The following is a 21,130-nucleotide window of genomic DNA, read 5'->3' as shown; positions in this document are numbered from 1 at the left end:
CTTATGGAATATGAACTCGCACATATATTCCAATCGAGTCAAATAAAATAATCTTAACAGACCAAAGTTCTGTTACTGTCGAGCAAATGTTAAATTTTACAAGGGCTTCTATTCAAAATTTTTATAATCTATATTAAAAATATGAGGCTTTTCTTAGAATCTTAACCAAATTCCATTTGAAGTGTAAACTCGAAATGAAATAGAAACTGGAATCTATTCCATCTCAGATTTTGAAATTGTATGAAAAATTCGATTCCATGTCACATTCTATCTGAACTGCAAAGAGGGGTTTATGTATTAAAACATAGATTTCACTTCGCTCTGTACGCGCTCAAGTGCAAATACATATGTACAAATACATATAAAATATATATATATTTATATATTTATGTGTAAATACATATATTTACAAACCGAACGGATTTGGCCAAAATAAAAATTTCACATTTTTGATTTGCCTGAAACTTTTTTACGTGTACTTTTCGAAAAAAAACACTGTGCAGCATTTTTAATGCTTTTTAAATTTACCTCGATGGGTGCTATATTTTTGGATTCGTTATGAATTCCGAAGTTAAACTGCGTTTTCCAAAAAGTTCCCCGACGCAAGGATTCTTAGCAAAAGGACCTCAAAGTTCGAAAAATACTGAAATTGGCCAACTTTGCGGAGCTCTCAGAGGCAAATGGATGCATGGCTTGGTTCGAAGTTAAAGTTTTTTAAAAGATATACCCTTTATCTTTCAAACCCCATACATAAAATAATTTTAGGATTTTTTTTAAGGCAGAAATAAATTCCAAAAAACATAGTCTAAAAACTGAAAAACATACAGCTGCGGTCAAAATAGTAGCAGTGTCGCCGCCTTGTGTTTTTAAAAGTTTGATGTTGTAATTTTTTCTTATCCAATTAGTCTAATAGTAAAATTATAATCAATACAATATTACCAGGAAAAGATCAATTACAACAACAAACTTTTAAATACACAGGGCGGCAACACTTCTACCATTTTGACCGCAGCTGTATACTTTTATGTTTTTTGACTATGTTTTCTAGAATTTGTTTCTGCCTTAAAAAAAATCTTAAAAATTTTTTAAGTATGGGGTTTAAAAGATAAAGAGTGTATCTTTTAAAAAACTTTAACATCGAATCAAACCATGCATCCATTTGCCTCTGAGAGCTCCGCAAAGTTGGCCAATTTCAGCATTTTTCGAACTTTGAGATCCTTTTGCTAAGAATCCTTGCGTCGGGGAACTCTTTGGAAAACGCAGTTTAACTTGGGAATTCGTAACGAATCCAAAAATATAGCATCCATCGAGGTAAATTTTTGATGCTGCATAGTGTAATTAAACACGTGTATAAGGATTTGGCCGAAAAAAAATTATTTTTTTGTTAAGAATTTTTTTTAGTTTGCCAAAAAACACTCATAGCTTTATTGACAGTGGCCATTATGTGGCAATCAAATTTAAGTTTTGGGTCGAGGAAACACCTAAATCGTTAATTGAATATATACGGTCAAGTGGTGTATTTTGAAGAGAGTAACTAATAAATGTAGGAGTGCCCCTATAAAAAGTCATAACGTTGCATTTAAGGCAGTTCAGATTTAAAAGGTTGTACTCACACCATCATTGAAAACAATCCATATCTGACTGTAAGTTGAACAAACTTTTAAATACACAGGGCGGCAACACTACTACCATTTTGACCGCAGCTGTATACTTTTATGTTTTTTGACTATGTTTTCTATAATTTGTTTCTGCCTTAAAAAAAATCTTAAAAATTTTTTAAGTATGGGGTTTAAAAGAAAAAAGGGTGTATCTTTTAAAAAACTTTAACATCGAATCAAACCATGCATCCATTTGCCTCTGAGAGCTCCGCAAAGTTGGCCAATTTCAGCATTTTTCGAACTTTGAGGTCCTTTTGCTAAGAATCCTTGCGTCGGGGAACTTTTTGGAAAACGCAGTTTAACTTGGGAATTCGTAACGAATCCAAAAATATAGCATCCATCGAGGTTAATTTTTGATGCTGCATAGTGTTATAATTGTACTATTAGACTAATTGGATAAGAAAAGTGACAACAACAAACCTTTAAGAACACAGGGCGGCAATACTACTACTATTTTGACCGCAGCTGTAAGCTTTTATAATTTTTGACTATGTTTTCTAAAATTTATTTCTCCCTTAATAAAAATCCTAAAATTATTCTAAGTATGGGGTTTGAAAGATAAAGAGTGTATCTTTTAGAAAATGACTTTGAGGTCATTTTGCTAGAATCCCTGCGTCGGGGAACCTATTGGAAAACGCAGTTTAACTTTGGAATTTGTAACGAATCCAAAAATATAGCATCCATCGAGGTACATTTTTGATGCTGCATAGTGTAATTAAACACGTGTATAAGGATTTGGCCGAAAAAAAATTATTTTTTTGTTAAGAATTTTTTTTAGTTTGCCAAAAAACGTGAAATATGAAAAATTACCCTCTCATTGAAAATCTGTGTCTCCGGTTGTAGTAATCCGATTGACTTCGTGTCTATTGCATTAATTCCTCTACAATCTCTTCTTTAACAAAAAAAACGGGTTCCCCACAAAAAATATTTTTTTGTATTTTAATTTGTTTTTATTTTTAAGAAATTAAAGCTTTTTTTTAGAAATTTTATTTTTTAAGAAGAGGTTTTAGAGGAATTAATGCAAAAGACATGAAGTCAATCGGATTCATATAACCGGAGATACAGATTTTCAATGAGAGGGTACTTTTTCAAATTTGACAATTTTTGGCAAACATAAAAATTATAACTAAAAAAATAAATTTTTTTCGGTCAAATTCTGATACACGTGTTAACTTATTTTTCGAATAGTACAAGAATAGACCAAGTTTCAGGGAAATCAAAACTATAAATTTTTTTGGCCAAATCTGTTTGGTTTGGAAAAGAACGGCCCATATGAAAGCTTTTCTTAAGCTATGTTAATTAATTGTAAGTATAACGCTTATTGAACGAATCGAAAATTCTTATATTCCTCATTATATAATTTATATGATGATGGACGTTGTGCACTACGAGCAGTACAAACAAGTGGCCCAACGATACCAAGCACGTGCTTGTTACGCGCGGGACCCTTTATCAATTAGGGCAAAAATGCGAGTTCGCGAGGAAAATACATGAAACAAATACTACAAATACTACAACTAAGATTGAAGCAAATGAGATAAAATTTTAGTTTTTAATACGGGGATAGATGTTGAAGTGCAAATTAAATGATAAAGATTGTTGTAATTTTTACATAGAACTCGAAAGGGCTCATGCAGAGTAAAATTTGATGTACATCGAGGCAAATTAAGAGGGTAATTATTTCGTGTTAGTCTAACGGGAACATTAAAAGTTAAACGGTTTACCAGTTCTACGGAGTTCTACACCATCATTGAAAACAATCCATATCTGACTGTAAGTTGAAACCGGACCCTACATCTTTATATGATAAACAAAGCTTAACATCGTCAGCGAACATTAGTACACGAGAATGAGCTACGATAGAGGGAAGATCGTTAACAAACAAAGTAAACAGCAAAGGGCCTAAATGACTACCTTGAGGAACTCCAGATGTCACGTTGATCATTTTAGAAACAGCGCTCTTAAATATAACCCTCTGAGTCCTACCATTCAAGTAACTTGAAATCCAAGTTAATAGATTACATTGAAATCCAAGCTGATCTAATTTGAATAAAAGGAGAGAGTGGTTAACAGAGTCAAAGGCCTTACTAAAATCTGTATATATAACGTCAGTCTGCATGTTATTCTTATATCCATTTATTACAATAGATGACAATTCAAGAAGGTTGGTGGTGGTCGATCTTCGCCTAACAAAACCATGCTGACACGGTGATATTAGCGAGGAACATAAACGCTATAAATGAGAAGTAATAATACATTCAAATGCTTTAGGAATTGCCGACAATTTAGAAATGCCTCTATAATTCTGGGCATCCGCCTTCGCACCCTTTTTGTGGAGTGGAATAATGAAAGAGTCCTTCCAGATAGTTGGAAAAACTGATGATGAAATAGACAAATGAAAAAGTTTAAGAATCGGTTTACAAATGGTTGAAGCACAAAACTTAAGCACACTCCCAGGGAGTCCATCAGGACCGGGAGAATACGTTGGCGTTGTTGTTGCTAAATCCTTTAAAAGAGAACTTTCGGTAATTACAGGGGTAAAAATACAATTAGCCCTATTTAAGTGGTTAGGGTAGATAGGGTTTGACCAAGCAGCCGAACTATAAGTAGTTTGGAAAAACTCGGCAAATAAATCCGCAATTTCAGAATCCGACGATGCCTCTTTTGAGTTTAAACGTACCGATGAAGGCAATGCCGAAGACTTACGCTTGGCATTAACGAAGTTATAAGACTGCTTCGGATCATTTGAAAACTCGAATTTACATCGATTTAAATACATGGAATTTACATCGATTTAAATACAACTTCAATGTCCTCGGATGGGAATTTTTCACGTATGAATTCCATAACATCCTCAGATTTGGTATCCGGGGTAAATCTAGAAACAAACAATTGCTTCCTATGTGGAACAACTGAAAGGTTCTTACGCCCCCCAGCAGCAGTCTGAACCTCACTCGGCTGGGACCCAGAAGCGGTTCCTACTGTATCTACGGTCAGCACCGACTTCTGTGCCTCAGGTTGGCATCCAGAAACAGGGTCACCTCCGGAACTGGCTGTTACCATAGGCACAGGTGGCTCGCTTACCCCTGTGCCGACCGGAACTGCTGCAGCTACCGAGTTCCATGTTTTGTTTTGTTTCACGGTCTTATTAACCGCCCCTGAGCTGGCTTTTTTGCGTTTAGGCGACTCGGTTAATAATAATTTCTTATTATTAAATTGTCATTGAGCTGTGTGAAAACTCGTGAAAGGTTGAATAGTCCGTCTCGAGTCTGCCTCATAAAGCTGCTCATTTCGACTGTCATTTCCTTGCAGGACTCACATGTCCACATGAGACCGGTACGCATTTCAATGAAGTCTTTAACTCTGCCAGTAAATCCTGCACATTTGACGTGCATGACCGAATCGCAGAGCCAGCAGATAATAAAAGAATCTTTGGTTGACATCGGAAAAGCACAACTTTTCTTTATACAGATAAGGGCCATTTTATAGGAAAACAAGAAAGGAAGCTAGCTTCGGCCAGCCGAAGCTTATATACCCTTGCAGATCATTCCTATTAATTAACAAATCGCAAAAATGTTCAATTTTCTAATATTTCTCATTAATTTTCCGATCGTTCCTATGGCAGCTATATGATATAGTCGTCCGATTTTGATCAAATTAAAATTGAAATTCGAAAATATTTAAAAAGAGTCATATCCTAGAGTAGAAGATAATACAATAAAAACCAAAGAAGCTAGAATTTATTTCCTATTACTTTTCCATTAATTTTCCGATCGTTCCTATGGCAGCTATATGATATAGTCGTCCGATTTTGATTAAATTAAAATTGAAATTCGGAAATATTTAAAAAGTGTCATATCCTAGAGTAGAAGATAATACAATAAAATCCAAAGAAGCTAGAATTTATTTCCTATTACTTTTCCATTAATTTTCCGATCGTTCCTATGGCAGCTATATGATATAGTAGTCCGATTTTTTAAATAATTAATTCGAAATTCAGATATATTTAAAAAATAACATCCCCAAAAGAAGAAGGTAATATTTCAAAAAACACCGAAGCTAGAATTTTTTAAAGTTTTTTTTTTCCAATTGTTCCTATGGGAGCTATAAGATATAGTTGTCCGATCCGGTCGGCTCCGACATATATACTACCTGCAATAGAAAGAAGACTTTTGGGAAAGTTTCATCCTGATAGCTCAAAAACTGAGAGACTAGTTTGCGTAGAAACAGACAGACGGACAGACGGACAGACGGACAGACGGACAGACGGACGGACAGACGGACAGACGGACATGGCTAGATCGACTCGTCTTGTGATGCTGATCAAGAATATATATACTTTATGGGGTCGGAAACGTCTCCTTCACTGCGTTGCAAACTTCTGACTGAAATCATAATACCCTCTGCAAGGGTATAAAAAGGTTATTCAAAGAAATAGAAAATAAAATGTGGAAAATATAGCTCGAGTAAATTTGGCACTGGGATCAAATTCCAAAACCGCAAAAAAACACAAAACACAAAAGTATAAGAGCGCGAGATCGCGAATTAAGTCGAGAGCAAGAGAGCGCAAGAGAAAAAGTGTTCAATCGACTGAGCGTGGCTTGTGGGGCACCAACAACTAAACGCACGAACAGTTACAATGTAAAGCAAGTGAGAGAGAGACTATGAGAAAAGCACCCAAGAGTCTACAAGAAATTTGGCAGGTTCCGAGAGAGCGAAATTACAGTTATAATAGAGCGGAAAAGAGAGAGAGAGAGAGAGAGAGAAAGAGAGAGAATATAAGAGCAAATTTAGAGAGTGCTAAAGAACACCAACAAAGCCAAGATATAAAACAATTGTTAAATTGTTAAAATAACTAAAACCACATACCCGTTAAACAGGGAGATCTATTTAAAACACTAACGCGATTGTTAGGCAAACTTTGTTAGTAAGCTAAACACAAAACACTTGCAAAAAAATCACAAAAATAAATCAAAAACTCAGAGCACAGGTAAACACAACCGTTCACAAGCGACGCTAAATCGATATTTGTGCAAAAAGTACTGATGACAAAAACACATGAGTAACAGTAAAAATATTGTCAAATTTGAATAAGTGGTTAGCGAATCAAGCAAGGACACCAGATAGTGCAGAAGGAAGTAATTTGTCAGAAAATAATTGGTGGTCAAGAAAAAAGAAATCTTGCAAAATGGCGCTGAGTGAAGATCACTTAAAAGCGATCGTAGAGAGTGCTGTGGGCGGCGCGCTGGTGGTTCAAAAACAGTCATTTGGAAGGCAATTACAAGAGGTAAGCGACCGAATTCAGAAGTTAACGTTTGATATAATAAAGTCTCTGCCAGACTTTGAAGGTGACAGTGAAATTTCGTCGTGGAGAAAAGCGGCTCATGTCGCTTTTAAAGTTTTTGAAAAATACGAGGGCGGCTCACCGTTCTTGGTATAGCTCTTGGTATTATGCGAATCAAAGTAAAAGGCTGAGCAAACACGGTGTTGGCTTTATCAGCCGTCTTGTTTTCACATATGCTGACAAAAGGCCGATCTACCTAATCGAACAACTTGACTACCATCGAATTTTACGACGAAGTCGAAAAAAAATTTCCTTGCTTACCAACAAGACAATAATGACATTCGATGGTGCCTTGGCGATGTCACTGAATGAAAAGTAGAAGAAAAGTTTTTGCGAAAAGTCCGAAAGACCTACCAACAGTTTTCGCCCTAGCGCAAGAGGTTGAATTGAAGCACGAGCGTTAAAAAATTGCCCTTAATTTTTCCAGAAGTTTAGGAGACAGAGTTAAAAAAACAGACTAAAGAGACAATGATAGGGATAGGAACTCAATTATGCCCATACAAAATAAAAAACCTTATTTTAGCAAACGCCAAGTTCCTATTCACGATAACCAGGAAAGGCACGATCCAGTCCCTTTGGTGAATCCTGCTTTAGACGAACGGGTCCAAATCAACTTAGGCAAGCCCCTTTCCCGACTCAGGGATATTTTTGGCCTTCTCAATAGAAAAGTATTTGGCCATCTCAACAGCAACAAGAGAGAACGCTATAGTCGTGTGCCCCGAAAAGAAAAAAGCATTTAGGAGTGAAGCAAATGAGCTAAAATATTAGTTATTAACACCAGGATAGAAGTTAAAATGCAAATTAAATGATAAAGGTTGTTATTATTATTACATAGAGCGCAAAAGGGCTCGTGCATCGTGGCAAATTAAGAGGATAATAATTACGTGTAAGTCCAACGGGAACTTTAAAAGTTAGGCGGCTTACAAGTTCTACAGAATCAATATCACCTCTTATAAGATTATACATAAAAATAGTACCAAGCATTACACTGTGCAACATTTTTAGGGTTATAAAATGTAACCGCAATTCTGATTTCATGGGCGGAAAGAACTCATCGAAATAAGCTAAAACCCATTTGGGTTTCTCTGGCTTAGCTCGCGTACACCTTTATAGGTGTACGAAGACGTACACCTAGCGCGTTAAAAATCGAAAAATTATGCAAATTTGTTTTTTAACGCGCTAGGTGCACTAGTTACTAAGTGCGCAAGAGTCATTTGTCAATTTCGTTCCTTGGGTTCATAGCTACATAATCACTGAAGACTTGATAGTAAAATTTTAATCGGTTCACAAGATATGGCCGTTACAAATAAATTTTGTATGTAAAACTTTAACTCGCTATAAAAGGTAAACGCGAGCTAAGCCAGAGAAACCCAAATGGGTTTTAGCTTATTTCGATGAGTTCTTTCCGCCCATGAAATCAGAATTGCGGTTACATTTTTCATGTTGCACTGTGTTATTCTACGATTGGCAAGTGTTGGTAAATTAAGCAATAATAATCTACTCTGGTAGGAAGATAGCCTTACGTTTTGATCGCAGTTCAAACTACGAAGAGCAAAAAGAAGAAATATTTTTTGTACCGACTCTATACGTTCAATGTGCACTTGGTATTGTAGGCTCCAAACCGAAGAACAATATTCCAATATAGGACGGACAAGGGAGGTACATAGTAATTTGGTTATTTAAGGGTCGTCAAATTCTTTTGACCAACGCTTTTTAAACCTAAAAAACTCATAGCTTTGTTGACAGTCAGCATTATGTGGCAGTTAAATTTCAGCTTCGGGTCCAGAAGAACGCCTAAATCATTTACTGAATATATAGGGTCAAGTGGCAAGCTCTGAAGCAAAAACTTATAAACGTAGAAGTACCCCTATGGAAGGTCATTACGTTACATTCCAGGCAGTTCAAATTCGAGAGGTAACCGTACACCATACTTGAAAGTTATCAATGTCTGATTGTAACCCGAAACTGTTATCCAAACTGCCGTTTGGCCTAAAAAATGCACCAAGTATATTCCAACGTGCCATAAATAATGTCCTAAGAGACCACATAGGAAAGTCCTGTTATGTCTATGTTGATGATGTCATAATATTTTCAAAAGGAACGGAGGACCACGTAAATGACATTGCTTAGATAATGGATAGACTGTTTGAGGCCAACTTGAAGGTCTCAAGAGAAAAATACTTCTTCTTTAAAGAAGTCGTAGAGTAGTAATACCAGTCCTAATAAAGTAAATGCTATCCAAAACTATCAAAAGCACACTTTGTATAGTGTTCGATCTTTTTCGGGTTTAGGAAGTTATTACCGTTGTTATATAACGGATTTCGCCTCTATTGCTAGACCGCTAACTGAATTCTGAAGGAAGATAATGTAAAAGTTTCCGCCAGCCAGTCCAAAAAGGATACCAGTTTCTTTTAGTGAAAAACAATGTTCTTCTTTTGGAAAACTAATAAATGTCCTTGCCTCCGAGAATGTAATAATACTGTTTCCCGATTAAAAGAAACCCTTCGACTTAACTAAGGACGCTTTAGCTCTTGGTCTGGGTGCTGTCTTGTCTCAGGATGGCAAGCCTATTACAATGATTTTGAGGCCTTTACAGGCTGGTTGGTTGGTTTTGCAACCGATGAGCGGGAGCTTTTGGCCATCGTTTGGGCCTTAAAGTCTCTTAGGAATTATCTCTATGGTGTCCAAAACCTAAACATTTATACGGATCACCAACCGCTAACGTTCGCCGTGTCAGACAGGCACCCAAACGTTAAGATGAAAAGGTGGAAGGCGATTATAGAAGAACAGATTGCTCAAATTTTCTATAAGTCAGGGAAGGAACACTATGCTGCGGACGCACTTTCCAGGCAGGCCATTCATGTTTTCGAAAACGACTCCCTGTCAGACAGAGCAACAATACATAGCCAAATTTCACCGATTCCACTGATAACTCGTAAGGGCTCAACGTTTGCTGAAAGAAGCTTTCGTTTTTTCATCCCATTGCTGCCTTAAAAATTTTGTAGTTGTAACCCGTCAGCTGTTCATTAACGTAAAATAGGACCTGAGAGTCACAGCCCAACTGCTGCAGACTCAGCTGATTCTTATGTTCGCGGCGAAATTGTCCAATTCGCCGTAGTAATTCGATCTTGTCGCTCACGCGTTCCAATTTTATACCCGTTACTCGTAGAGTAAAAGGGAATATTGTATTTATGCAAAAGTATGTAACAGCTAGAAGGAAGCGTTTCCGACCCAATAAAGTATATAAATTCTTGATCAGGGTCACTAGCCGAGTCGATATAGCAATGTTTGTCTGTCTGTATGAACGCTAAGACCTCGGAAACTACAAAAGCTAGAAGGTTGAGATTTCCCACACATATTTTTGGGCTTCTTACGCAGCGCAAGTTTATTTCAGCCGAGCGCCACGCCCCCTCTAACGCCCACAATCGCCCACTAACGATTTTGAAATGTGTCTGACGCCCACACCTTTAAAGATTTCCGAGAAGTATAAATGCAATTTTTTTGTGTATATTTATACCTATCGAAATGTAGAACACATTTTTCAAATCGGACCATTCATTTAATAGTTATGCGCAATCAAGAAAATGTTATATATCTATCTCCCTCACACTCCCTTTAGCTGAGTGACGGGTATTAGATAGTCGGGACACCAACCCGACTATAGCGTTCTCTCTTGTTACTATTATGGCCGTGTCAACTGTGGTGTTATTTTTGGTACGTCGTCGGATTCGGTGAATGCTACTTAGTTTAAGGGCCGGTGTGATGTTAAATGAAAAACGGTCTTCAGGTTTTCTTCTTCTTGAAAAGGAACTCCATGAATGCGCAGCTCAGAAACCATTTCTGCATTTGCCTGGGCCGCCTCACTTGCCTGCAGCTTTGCCTCCAGCTGATCCACCTGTTTTATGGTATCTTTCGATAGGTTTTCGACCAATTTTTGACAGTTAGTTATCTCTTCTGTTGTGGGGCTGCCACCTAGTCTCAAATTAGTGCGCCTTTTATTTGGAGTTTTAAATGACGGACGAGAAAACGAAATCCGATTTGCCACCTGGATAAATTTATCCTTCCATTAGCTAAATTTTACCTTGCAGGACGGACGAGAAAACGGCCCTAAATGTAACTTTATGACCTTTTATCGTTGTAATTCATCTCTGTATTCTTATTCTATTGGAAACAACGCTATTGAACGTATTTTTTCAGTTCAGTATCTTGGCGTTTTATTTGGTTGTAATCTTAGTTTTAAAGACCATATATCTACTACATCTAGCAAAGCCAGAAGTCTTCATCTCTAAACCAATAGAATTTAAGGGATTAAATGTGGTCAGTAGCAAATTCCACCAAGAGCGGATTGACCTAAAAATCTAGAAAAATCAAATTAATTCGGAAATAATAGGCGCAGAGTGTGAAAGAAAGATTAAAACAAAAAACGACCCCAAAGTTCCCCAAAAATCGATTTGTTTTTTTTTAAATTTTTTCTTTTGCCATTTCTCTGTTATAAATGTTGTTAAAATGGTTTAAAAATGTGATGTTCATAATCTTATGGCATACCCGCAAATAACTGCATTTAAATTTCTTGGAGATTCAGCATCCTTAACCAAGTCCCCAATATTTTCGAATTTGGCTAACCTGATGTGACGTCACGCCTTTCCATATGTTTGTATGTATGTTCTGCTGGCGCATGTATGTATGTACATATGTATGTCCTGCTGTCAGTGTTTAAAATGCTGCAGTTAAAGTAGCAAAAGTCACATAATTTTTAATTTTTCTTGCTTCGACTGCCTGTAACTTTTTAATATGAGCTGTTACTTTTGCTGCTGCTTCTGAAAAAGTCGGCAGTCGCAGTCGAAGCAAAAGCAAAATCTGAGCAATAACGACTGTCGAAGCAAAAGAAAGTCGTTGCTTTCTGATTTTTAGCTTCTGCTGTGCTGTTGCTTTCAGTCGGTAGCAACAGTCGAAGCAGCAGCTAGCAAAACTTTCTGGAAGTTGCTATTGCTTCTGCTGCTGCTGTTGAAAAAAATCAAAAGTCAAAGTAAAAGCAAAAACAAAGACAAACTTTGGATTTGTATAAAACAGAGCTTGCAAATAACTGTCAACCGATTTTCCTGAGGCAGTTTAATCTCGACAAAACCGAAAAAAATGTTGCTCACAAACTCTCTCTCTGAGCGGAACCCTTTTTTAGTTTTGCTTGTCGGTTTCGGTCCGACCGTTCGGCTCAACCGAACAAAGCAATCGGTCTTTCAATAACCACTCGGTGAGACCCTTTTAAGTTAACAGTCACCTAAAAGGGTTTCTGAAAAAATGGGTTTTCTCTAGAAAGGAAAAAGTATAGGCCTGCTGTGATATGTGCATAAATTTTACATAGGAAATCAAGATAATTCTAAAATTGCATTGTACATGTAAATGTATATAAAATTGTATTCTGAATATAGGTTAGCTGCTATTTTTTTGTTTGCTTCAATATATTAATTGACTATATAAGGAACTATCTTTAATAAGAAATGCCATAAAGAAACGAATTACCTTTCAAATGAGCTATACCATAAGAATAAATGAGAACTACCATAAGTCTTAAGATAAAAAATGGCTCAAAGTATTCCAACTAAGCCTATTCCTACAAAATGGATCGCGCGTTCCTTCAAATCTTTCGAAATATTTTGAATAAAACTGAATAATGTTGTGAAGATATTCTTAAATAGTTAGGAATTGATTTAAGCTACATAAACAAAATTTGAAACTGCTAAAGGAGGTTTAACCTGTTAAAAAGCTCTAATTTTTCTTGCAGCTTAAAAGATTCGCTTCTTATTACGTGGATTTGGTTATTAACGTGGATTTGGTTATTAATTATAAGAAAGATATGCCAAAAGAGGAGTTTTGGAATCGTAAATTATTTAAAATATGTAGAATATTGGAATTTAATGGTAAATGGGCTAATCTTACAGATTAAGCTTTAGAAAATACACATTACGTATTTTCCCTTACCCTTTTGAATTTTAATAATCAAAAAGCAATGTTACGACTAAAGCATTACTGAACAGGTCACACATACACACTCATACATTCACAAAAGACCCTTTTCCTTAACAGACCGAGCAAAGTAGTCAGTAGAAACCGAAACCGAAATAACTCTGAAAAAAAGGGTTTTGCTCTGAGCGTAACATCTGTTAAGCAAAAACCCTTTTAAGGGGTTAGCTCACACACAGTTGTCATAGGGTTTTTTGTGACAGGTTTTTTCCTAACACTTTGAAAAGGTTGACCGAACCTTGCAAGCTCTGGTATAAAACAAAAACAAACAATGATTTGCTCTGCTATGTACACTAGGGTGGACTTTTTTAAGGTCAACTGAGCTCAGCATCTTAAATGGTAGGTTTCTGTGTCCAATAAATTTATGCGAGAACATAAAAATTTTATTTCATCGTTTAGGCGGTGCGCAATGGCCCTAAAGTTTCGCTAAAAATTAAGTGTAAAACTAGGAATGTATCCCATTCCATTTCTTGTCAGATTTAATATTTTTCTTCTTTCTTTAACATGTCAGCTTTTTGGTTTCGCTCGAATAAAAGAGTCAAGTGGGAATTTATTTCATGAGTATTAACAGTTGGACGTAGCCTAGCCTGTAGAGCTTCTGTCTCCGAACAAAAAGGACCAAGTTCGATCGCCGACTTACCATTTTTTTTTTTGTGACTCACAATAAAATAGAGATTCTATTTTACAATTTTTAAGATTTACTATTACCTTTGCGTTCGCCAATAAAAATTTTCGTTAAGAAAAATGTCAAAGATATTGACTATTATTTTTGAGGGACCGTAATAGTTATAAGTTAAAAGCTAAAAGTCATTGATTATTCGTTATTATTCTTATTTTTAAATTGTAATTGTCTCCCAACGATATGCATTTTATCACCGACTTCATCACTTGTTAAATAGCTCGGGAAAGTGATCAAGATATTTTTTAAAATACTGTCAAAGTATAAAATCAAGTCTACGGCATCAAGATGAATCTGAAAAATGCGTAATAAACTTTAAAGCCGTTGCGCACCGATTAAAACTAATTATTTTTTACTTTTTCTTTCTTTTATTGATTAAGGATACAAAAAGGGCATATATGAAGGGGTGAGAGCATGGCCTTAGAAATTTCATACAAAATAAGTCCACCCTAATGTACACACACACGCACAAAATAAATATACCCTGCAGTTCCATTCAGCGTTTTTTTAGCAGTGAATTACTGCTAAAACTTGAGCACTAGGCGCTCAATCAGTAGTGAATTTGTATGAAAAATAGCGCTGATTTTAACATGGGCATGTCCTAGGGGCTCATCACTGCCAGAAACTAGCGCTTTCTTAGCACCTGTTCATCACCATTTTTCAGCGCCTAATTCATCACCAAATTCGGCGCCTTTTTGGCGCAATTTTAGCGCCGAAATATCACCCAAAATCTTCAGCAAAGAGATAGAAAAATAAGAAATATGTTGAATTTCATCGCCTTTATCAAAAGGTTTATTTCATTTCAATTCATTTTCCTACATCATTTTTGGTAAATTATTTTCATACTTTTACATTAAATGAATCGAATTTTACCAACTACGGTGACTTGTAGGGTCTTCGGTACGTTTGTCATGGCTTCCGGAGTCTTGGTGAGCTACGTTTTCGCGCATGGATATTTTTCACACATCTCCGCATCCTCTCCGGAGGCTCTGCAGGCTTCACCTGACTAATGGGATCTGAATTTGGAAAATATATATTTTTATAATATTATATAATATTAGAAAAGAACGATAAAAACTTACTTAGAAGTGCAAGAATAACATCCTTCTGGGCTGCAGGAAAAAATGATCTCATCTGAAATTATATTGTTTATGCACCTTGTACCATCAGCTTGACCTAAAAATAAAACATACATATTCTAAAAATGAGAAGCTATAATAATTTTGACAAGACAAAGTTATAATACCCTTTAAAATTACTTACCTAAAAATGTATTCTTGATTAATAGCACTTTTGTTTAAACTCGAGAACAACTTATCAAAGTTAGAGTGCAATTGAAAAATGCGGAACAACGGCGCCTGCTTTTCAGAAATAGAAAAAGAATACTGAGCGAGAAAAACAACATCTGCAAAATCAATCTCTCTTGTTGTTCTTTTCCCTTTGCCACGATCGCACTTGCTTAATTTGAGAGAGAGAAATTTGGGAGAGCGTCGTCTATGGCGCCGTTTAGGTCGGCTCCGTCCATAGTGGAACTATACAAGGTGGTCTCGACGCGAGAGCTGACCTCTTTTGAGGACGTTATTTGTTCCAGTCTCTATCTAGCTTTCCCATTCTATCGCTTAAGAGAGACAGAGAGGTAAACATATTTAACGTCCTCAGCAGAGCTGACGAGACCACCTTATATAGTTCCACCATGGTGGAACCAATGAAGTGCTCTCGTCGCGAGAGCTGCCCTCTTTTGAGGACGTTATTTGTGCCAGTCGTTTGTCAAACGTTGTCGAAAGAGGCTGTGTAGCGCTTTTTTTCGTTGTCTTTTTCTTGCTTGTGTATACACAAAACGTCACATTTTGCAGCATTGTTTTCTCTGTGTTTGTTGTTGTGTTATATACTTTTATGTGTGTAATTAATAATTATTATTACTTATTATACCATAAAGGACCCATTTCAAACATAAAAGTTACAGTTTACAAAATATCAAGTACATTATTTTATTTGGATTATATGTACTTATACATCTTCGATTCCTTCTTAGATATGAATATGTCAACAAAATATTGTGTGCCTTGCCGGTCTAAAACTCTATTTTATGGTTACTAATATAATTAAGTTGCAGACAAGAAGTGGTTGATCCTGGCCTTGCCATAGAAAATTTGCGTTGGCAAAAGGGGGTTGCAGAATTAAAAAAGGAAAATGCAAATCTTCTTGACCAACTCCAAAAAATGAAGACGCTGAATGAATCCCTAAATGCCATTTTTACCACAAACCAAATCAGTAATTTTGAGAACGGCGGTAGAAGAGTGGAATGGGATCGAGATGATATTTCGAATGCATGCGGTCATATCGCCATTTGTACAAAAAAGGGTTTCCATTTCCGTCATCCGTCATCCACTTTGCAAAGGTGGTTGCACGCAGTGGACTTACAGCATGGCATTTTAGGATTTGTAATCTCCTTGATGCAAAATGCCGTGGACATGGATGAGGAGGACAAAATATGTATGTATTTTGTATTTCGACCAAAGCATGCACATAACTGTTGACTGTTTTTTCCTTACGCTCCACTCCCGAGAACAACCGAAAAATAGCATGCTCCCTCGTTCTCTCTCTGCGCAGCACACTTCGTTTCCTTTCGTTTTGGTTTTCGGTTGAGCCTTTTACGTTGAGCTGTTCGTGAGACGCTCTGTTACGAACCTCGTTCAATGAGAGATACGAATATCGCTCCCACAGGGAGACTTATTAAAAGACCGATTGACTGAAAAAGTCATCGCAAAAAGATTTTTTTCCCGAATACAACTATATGAGATAGTCCCGCCGGCTGCCAAATGCTTCGGCTTTTAGCCTGTTGACGTGCTTGGGCGATATATCACTCGCACGTACTATAAGTGTAGGTAACAGTTTACTACCCTTCAGTTCCAGATGTCACTTTTCCCTCAGTAATCCCCAAGGGAAAACCCGAGGACAGGTCATTTGTACCTCAGGACGCACCGAGGACGCCCCATAGAGAAAATTGTATGGGAGTTCCGCTTTTTCCTTCAGTACAACAACAAATTATAAGACAAGGAAAGAGAGCGCAATATATAAATACCGACTGCTCTGCTGACGTCGACAGCGGCCGAGCGTTTGGCCTAAGAAAGTGTCCCCGACATGGGATGCCAGAACTGAGGGGTACCGACGGGACTACCTTGTAAAATTGAACTACGCACACACACATGCGCAAAAGACTTTTTGAATCGTCGTTCAGAGCAATCAGTCTGTAAGCGAGCCGAGCAAATGAAAGCCGAAAAAACTGCTCGTCGACTGAGTGCGAGCAAAATTTTTGTACGAGCAATTCAATCGGTTGCTCTCTGATTTATTGTTCAAAGTCTTAGAGAAAAACAGTTATTTGGGGACCGCACGAATCGGTCAACAGTTATTTACGAGCTATGATTTCGACGAAATGAAAGCCACGCGAACGTACGAGTATGATTACTCTCTGGAAGCAGTGCGAAAGCCACGGGACTACGTTCAAGTCGCAATGGTTCAAGGGTTGCGGAAGTCTTGGAAGCAGCCGATATATTTTGACTATGATACGGCAATGACCGAATCCACACTGTACCAGCTTATCGAGAGGATCTACATGGTAGGATATCATGTCGTCGGAATCGTCAGTGATATGGGTCCCGGAAACCATAAACTGTGAAAAAATCTTCGAGTCTCGCCTGGTAGGAAGCTAAAAAAATATAGTACTTCCTAGATTAATTTGCATGCTTATTTTTAAACGGAAAACTTATTGTTTGAGCATCCAGCTGACTCATCTATGAAAGTTTTTGTGTTCGCCGACGTACCGCATCTTGTCAAGCTGATTCGAAATCATTTCCTTGATTCCTTGTTATTAATGGCAAAGTTTTAACCCAGCAATCCGTTAGGCAAATTATGCACCACGCTTCCTCGTCCGATCTTTCCATTATGTAGAAAGTAACAGATGACCACCTTAACGTGCGCTCCTCAGGACGACAAAAAGTCAAGTTGGCCACTCAGCTTTTTTCACATACAACAGCCAGTGCAATTAGGTGGTGCTTTTCATTGGGCTTGGACGTATACAACGCATCGGAAACAGCTGACTTTGTACAATTGGTAAATGACTGGTTTAACGATTTTAACGTTAAAGGTAAACATATTTAACGTCCTCAGCAGAGCTGACGAGACCACCTTGTATAGTTTCACCATGGCTCCGTCGGTGACGGTGATCGAGAGAGACGGGTTAATGAGAGAGTCGCTTCTGCCGAGGCTCTGCCGGCGTCGCAGTCGACGCAGTGCTATTTAGCGCTCGGCCTGAATTCGGGAACTGCAGGGTATCCAAAAAATGCGTATTTTACACACACAGCCATTATATACATATATGCGTGTATACGTTTGTGTGTGCATTGCAGCTGACTAAGGTATTAAGATTCGCTCAAATTCAAATTCAAGATAATACTGATATCCTTTTGCTAAAAGAATATTTCATTTACATTTCCACAACATCTCTAATCCAAAAGAATTCAAAAACAAACAATGATTTTTCAAGATTTACACGCTTTACGATTTAAAATTTAGTTACACTTGCCAGAAAAAGTATGCGTACAAATATTTTCCGCAACTTTAGAGCTTAAAAAACGTCTTTAAAAAAATTCGTAAAAATGTCATTTTAATTTTAACATTTAGTACACATATTAAGCTTTAATTTGACGTAACTTATTAATTTCTAGCACCTTTACTTTTCCTAATATAAATAAAAATGTACAAATTGGCCGGATTTCGCATCAGAAAAAGTATGCGTACAAATGCATATGGTATTAGAAAAAGCCATATTTTGGGCAAAGTACGTCGAGTTTAGTACGGAGTTTGATACCCTTTATGTTTTATAACTTCAGTCTACATATTCGTCATCGATTGGACCAATGTCCTTGCATCCATCGCCGTTATTTGATTCCATTCCTCGACATTGAGTTTTTTCAGGATATCCTTGGATGCAAGGGTGTGAAGGCGAGTCCTGCCCTCCAGGACATCACAAAAATGCTTTACGGGATTGATATATACTATTTTGATGGCGAATGTAGCTGTTTTACACATAAAAGCTTTGTTTTGTGGGCGCAATGTTTAGGTTCGTTGTCCTCTTGGTACCAAAAGTCCTTTTCGAGTCCCACTTTTAGGACGCTTTAATTTCTTGTCTTAAAGTGCATAAAACAACCAACAAAATGAGGTATCGTTTATTAAAATCGGTCAACAACTTAACGAGAAATGGCTAGCCATATAACCAAACAAACAACTGCTTTGGCGTAATGCACGAATTTCATACGAATTTCAAAAAAAACTAACCTATCTAAATAAGAAAGTTTTTAAACCCGAATTAATAATTTCACATCTCAATTTAATGAGGAAATTTTTAAAGAAGATTTAAAATATCTCATTGATACGAGGAATATGTTCATGGATAAAGGAGAAGACGATCTTAACAAAACGGTATATGGTAATCATTTTACCAAACGATTGGTTTGGCTGGCTCGAGGTCTGGGTGCTTTATTTTTGGTTTTTCCCAATATATTTCGATCTCCTCCGGAGATCGTCTTCAGGAGCTACATATATTAACAATTATTACATTTAATAACATAAAAACATTTTACCGTGTTTATACATACATTGCTTTTAAATCAAAGCGCACGACGTCCGATCTGTCCGCCGTGGAGTTGTAAACTAACTCTGTTCTTTTCTAGCAAGTGTCTGTATATATGTCCGCAATTGTCTGTGTCTGTTTTAAAGTTGGGCCTAGTGTTTGTAAGTGTGTTTATGATGTGAAGCATTTCTATTGTGAGTCGTTTGTTGTAATGTTCTTCTTGTTGTAATATGCTCACTGCATCGAAATCTGGCCTGTGACCGGTACTTTTACAGTGTGTTGCGAGTGCTGTTTTTTGGCTGTTTATTTCGTGTATTTTGTTCATGTCCGATCGATGTCCAGAGATTCTCGTTTTTAATTTACATTTAGTCGTGCCAACATATACTTTATCACAGGTTGTATTTTTGTCTCCTGCACACGGAATCTTGTAAATCAAATTATTTTTGTCTAATTTTTCTATTTTGCTTTTCATGTTAGAGAAGAAAATATTCGTTATTTGGGCTGGTTTGTGTGCTATTCTGATGTTTTCTTTGTCATATATGTTCGACGATTTTAGTCTGTCGAAGAATCCAGGTACATATATCACAGATTTGTAAGTTTGTGGTTTGTCCATATCTATTTTGTTTTTCTCTTCCTCGTAATATGCTTGTGTCATTTTGTGTATTATTGCGTTTGGAAAGTCATTGTTTTTAAGGATTGTCCAAATTCGCATCCTGTTTTTCTCGTGGAATATTTCGTCGCTGGTGTCTAAAATTCTTCTAATTTGATTTTTTGCTGTGTTTATAATTATGTTACGGGGGTGCTTGGAGTGGTAATTGATTATTCTGCCTGATGATGTTGGTCTTTGGTACCAATCTAATTTAATCCTATTGTTCACTTTGCATACCAATGAGTCTAAAAACGGTAATTTGTCCTCTACTTCCATTTCCATTGTGAATTTTATGTCCTTGTGGTATGAGTTTAATGTGTCCAATGTTTTTTTGGACGTCTTTTTTCTTCACTATAGCAAATAAATCGTCCACATATTTGCTAAGTAGCCTCGTGTTTTGAACTCTGGCGAGTACTTCCTCCATTATGATGTCCGCTATAATTGGTGATGCCGGGGATCCCATCGGTAGTCCTTTAAGTTGCGTGTAAATGTTGTCTTCATATCTAAAGTACCTGTTTTCTGTTATGCAGAACCGTAATATTTCTACAAACAATTTCTTTGGTATGCTGGTGAATTCTTCAATCATTTCCCATTTTGATTGAATTACCTGTATGGCTAACTCAGTGGGTATACTAGGAAACAACGATACAACATCAAACGATACAAGACATTCATCGTCACATATATACGTATTATTGACTCTGACTTTGAACTCTATTGCACTTGTTACGTGGACATATTAGTGCCCCAGTCCTGAGAAGGACTTGGGCCGAGGGAAAGTCATCCGATGTTCAGGCACCAATTTTGCCGGCATAAGCTCGCCGGATGGGGTGGGTTCTTGGTAAGACTTTTTCCTCTCCAACATAACGAGAATAAATATTGAGATGCCTGAAAAATAGTAAGAGTCGTAAAGTCCGTCGGTCATCAGTCTACATTGCCCCACAAGCTTAGCTTTCGCTTGATCGTAACACGATCGGGCAATGTTTCGGCCACATTCCCTCCCCTTCACACGTTCGTGTGCCAAATGGATCGTCGCGGGCCGCGCAATACGATCCCCTATTGTCAAGGTTGTTCGTCAAAAGTTATGTCATTATTCTTCACCTACTCCACTTATCGCGTCAGCAACCCCCGCTTGAAAACCTAGCACAGCATG

General features: G+C 37.1%; 1 protein-coding gene and 1 long non-coding RNA gene across 2 annotated transcripts in view; one reads left to right on the top strand and one right to left on the bottom strand.

The window, feature by feature from the left end:
- The window catches only part of DIP-lambda (Dpr-interacting protein lambda), a 476,056-nt gene that overhangs the window by 220,450 nt on the left and 234,476 nt on the right, over window positions 1–21,130 (top strand). The gene's annotated exons all lie outside the window — the stretch shown is intronic.
- On the bottom strand, window positions 14,578–15,045 carry LOC138912284 (uncharacterized). Its single transcript, XR_011417806.1, has 3 exons — window positions 14,963–15,045; window positions 14,782–14,875; window positions 14,578–14,715 (listed from the first exon to the last, which is right to left on the bottom strand). It is a non-coding gene; the product is annotated as an uncharacterized lncRNA (long non-coding RNA).

The sequence above is a fragment of the Drosophila takahashii genome, chromosome 2R, assembly GCF_030179915.1.
Source record: "Drosophila takahashii strain IR98-3 E-12201 chromosome 2R, DtakHiC1v2, whole genome shotgun sequence".
Classification (NCBI taxonomy): domain Eukaryota; kingdom Metazoa; phylum Arthropoda; class Insecta; order Diptera; family Drosophilidae; genus Drosophila; species Drosophila takahashii.
Note: the sequence above shows the minus strand (reverse complement) of the source record. Positions and strands in the feature narration are given on the sequence as shown.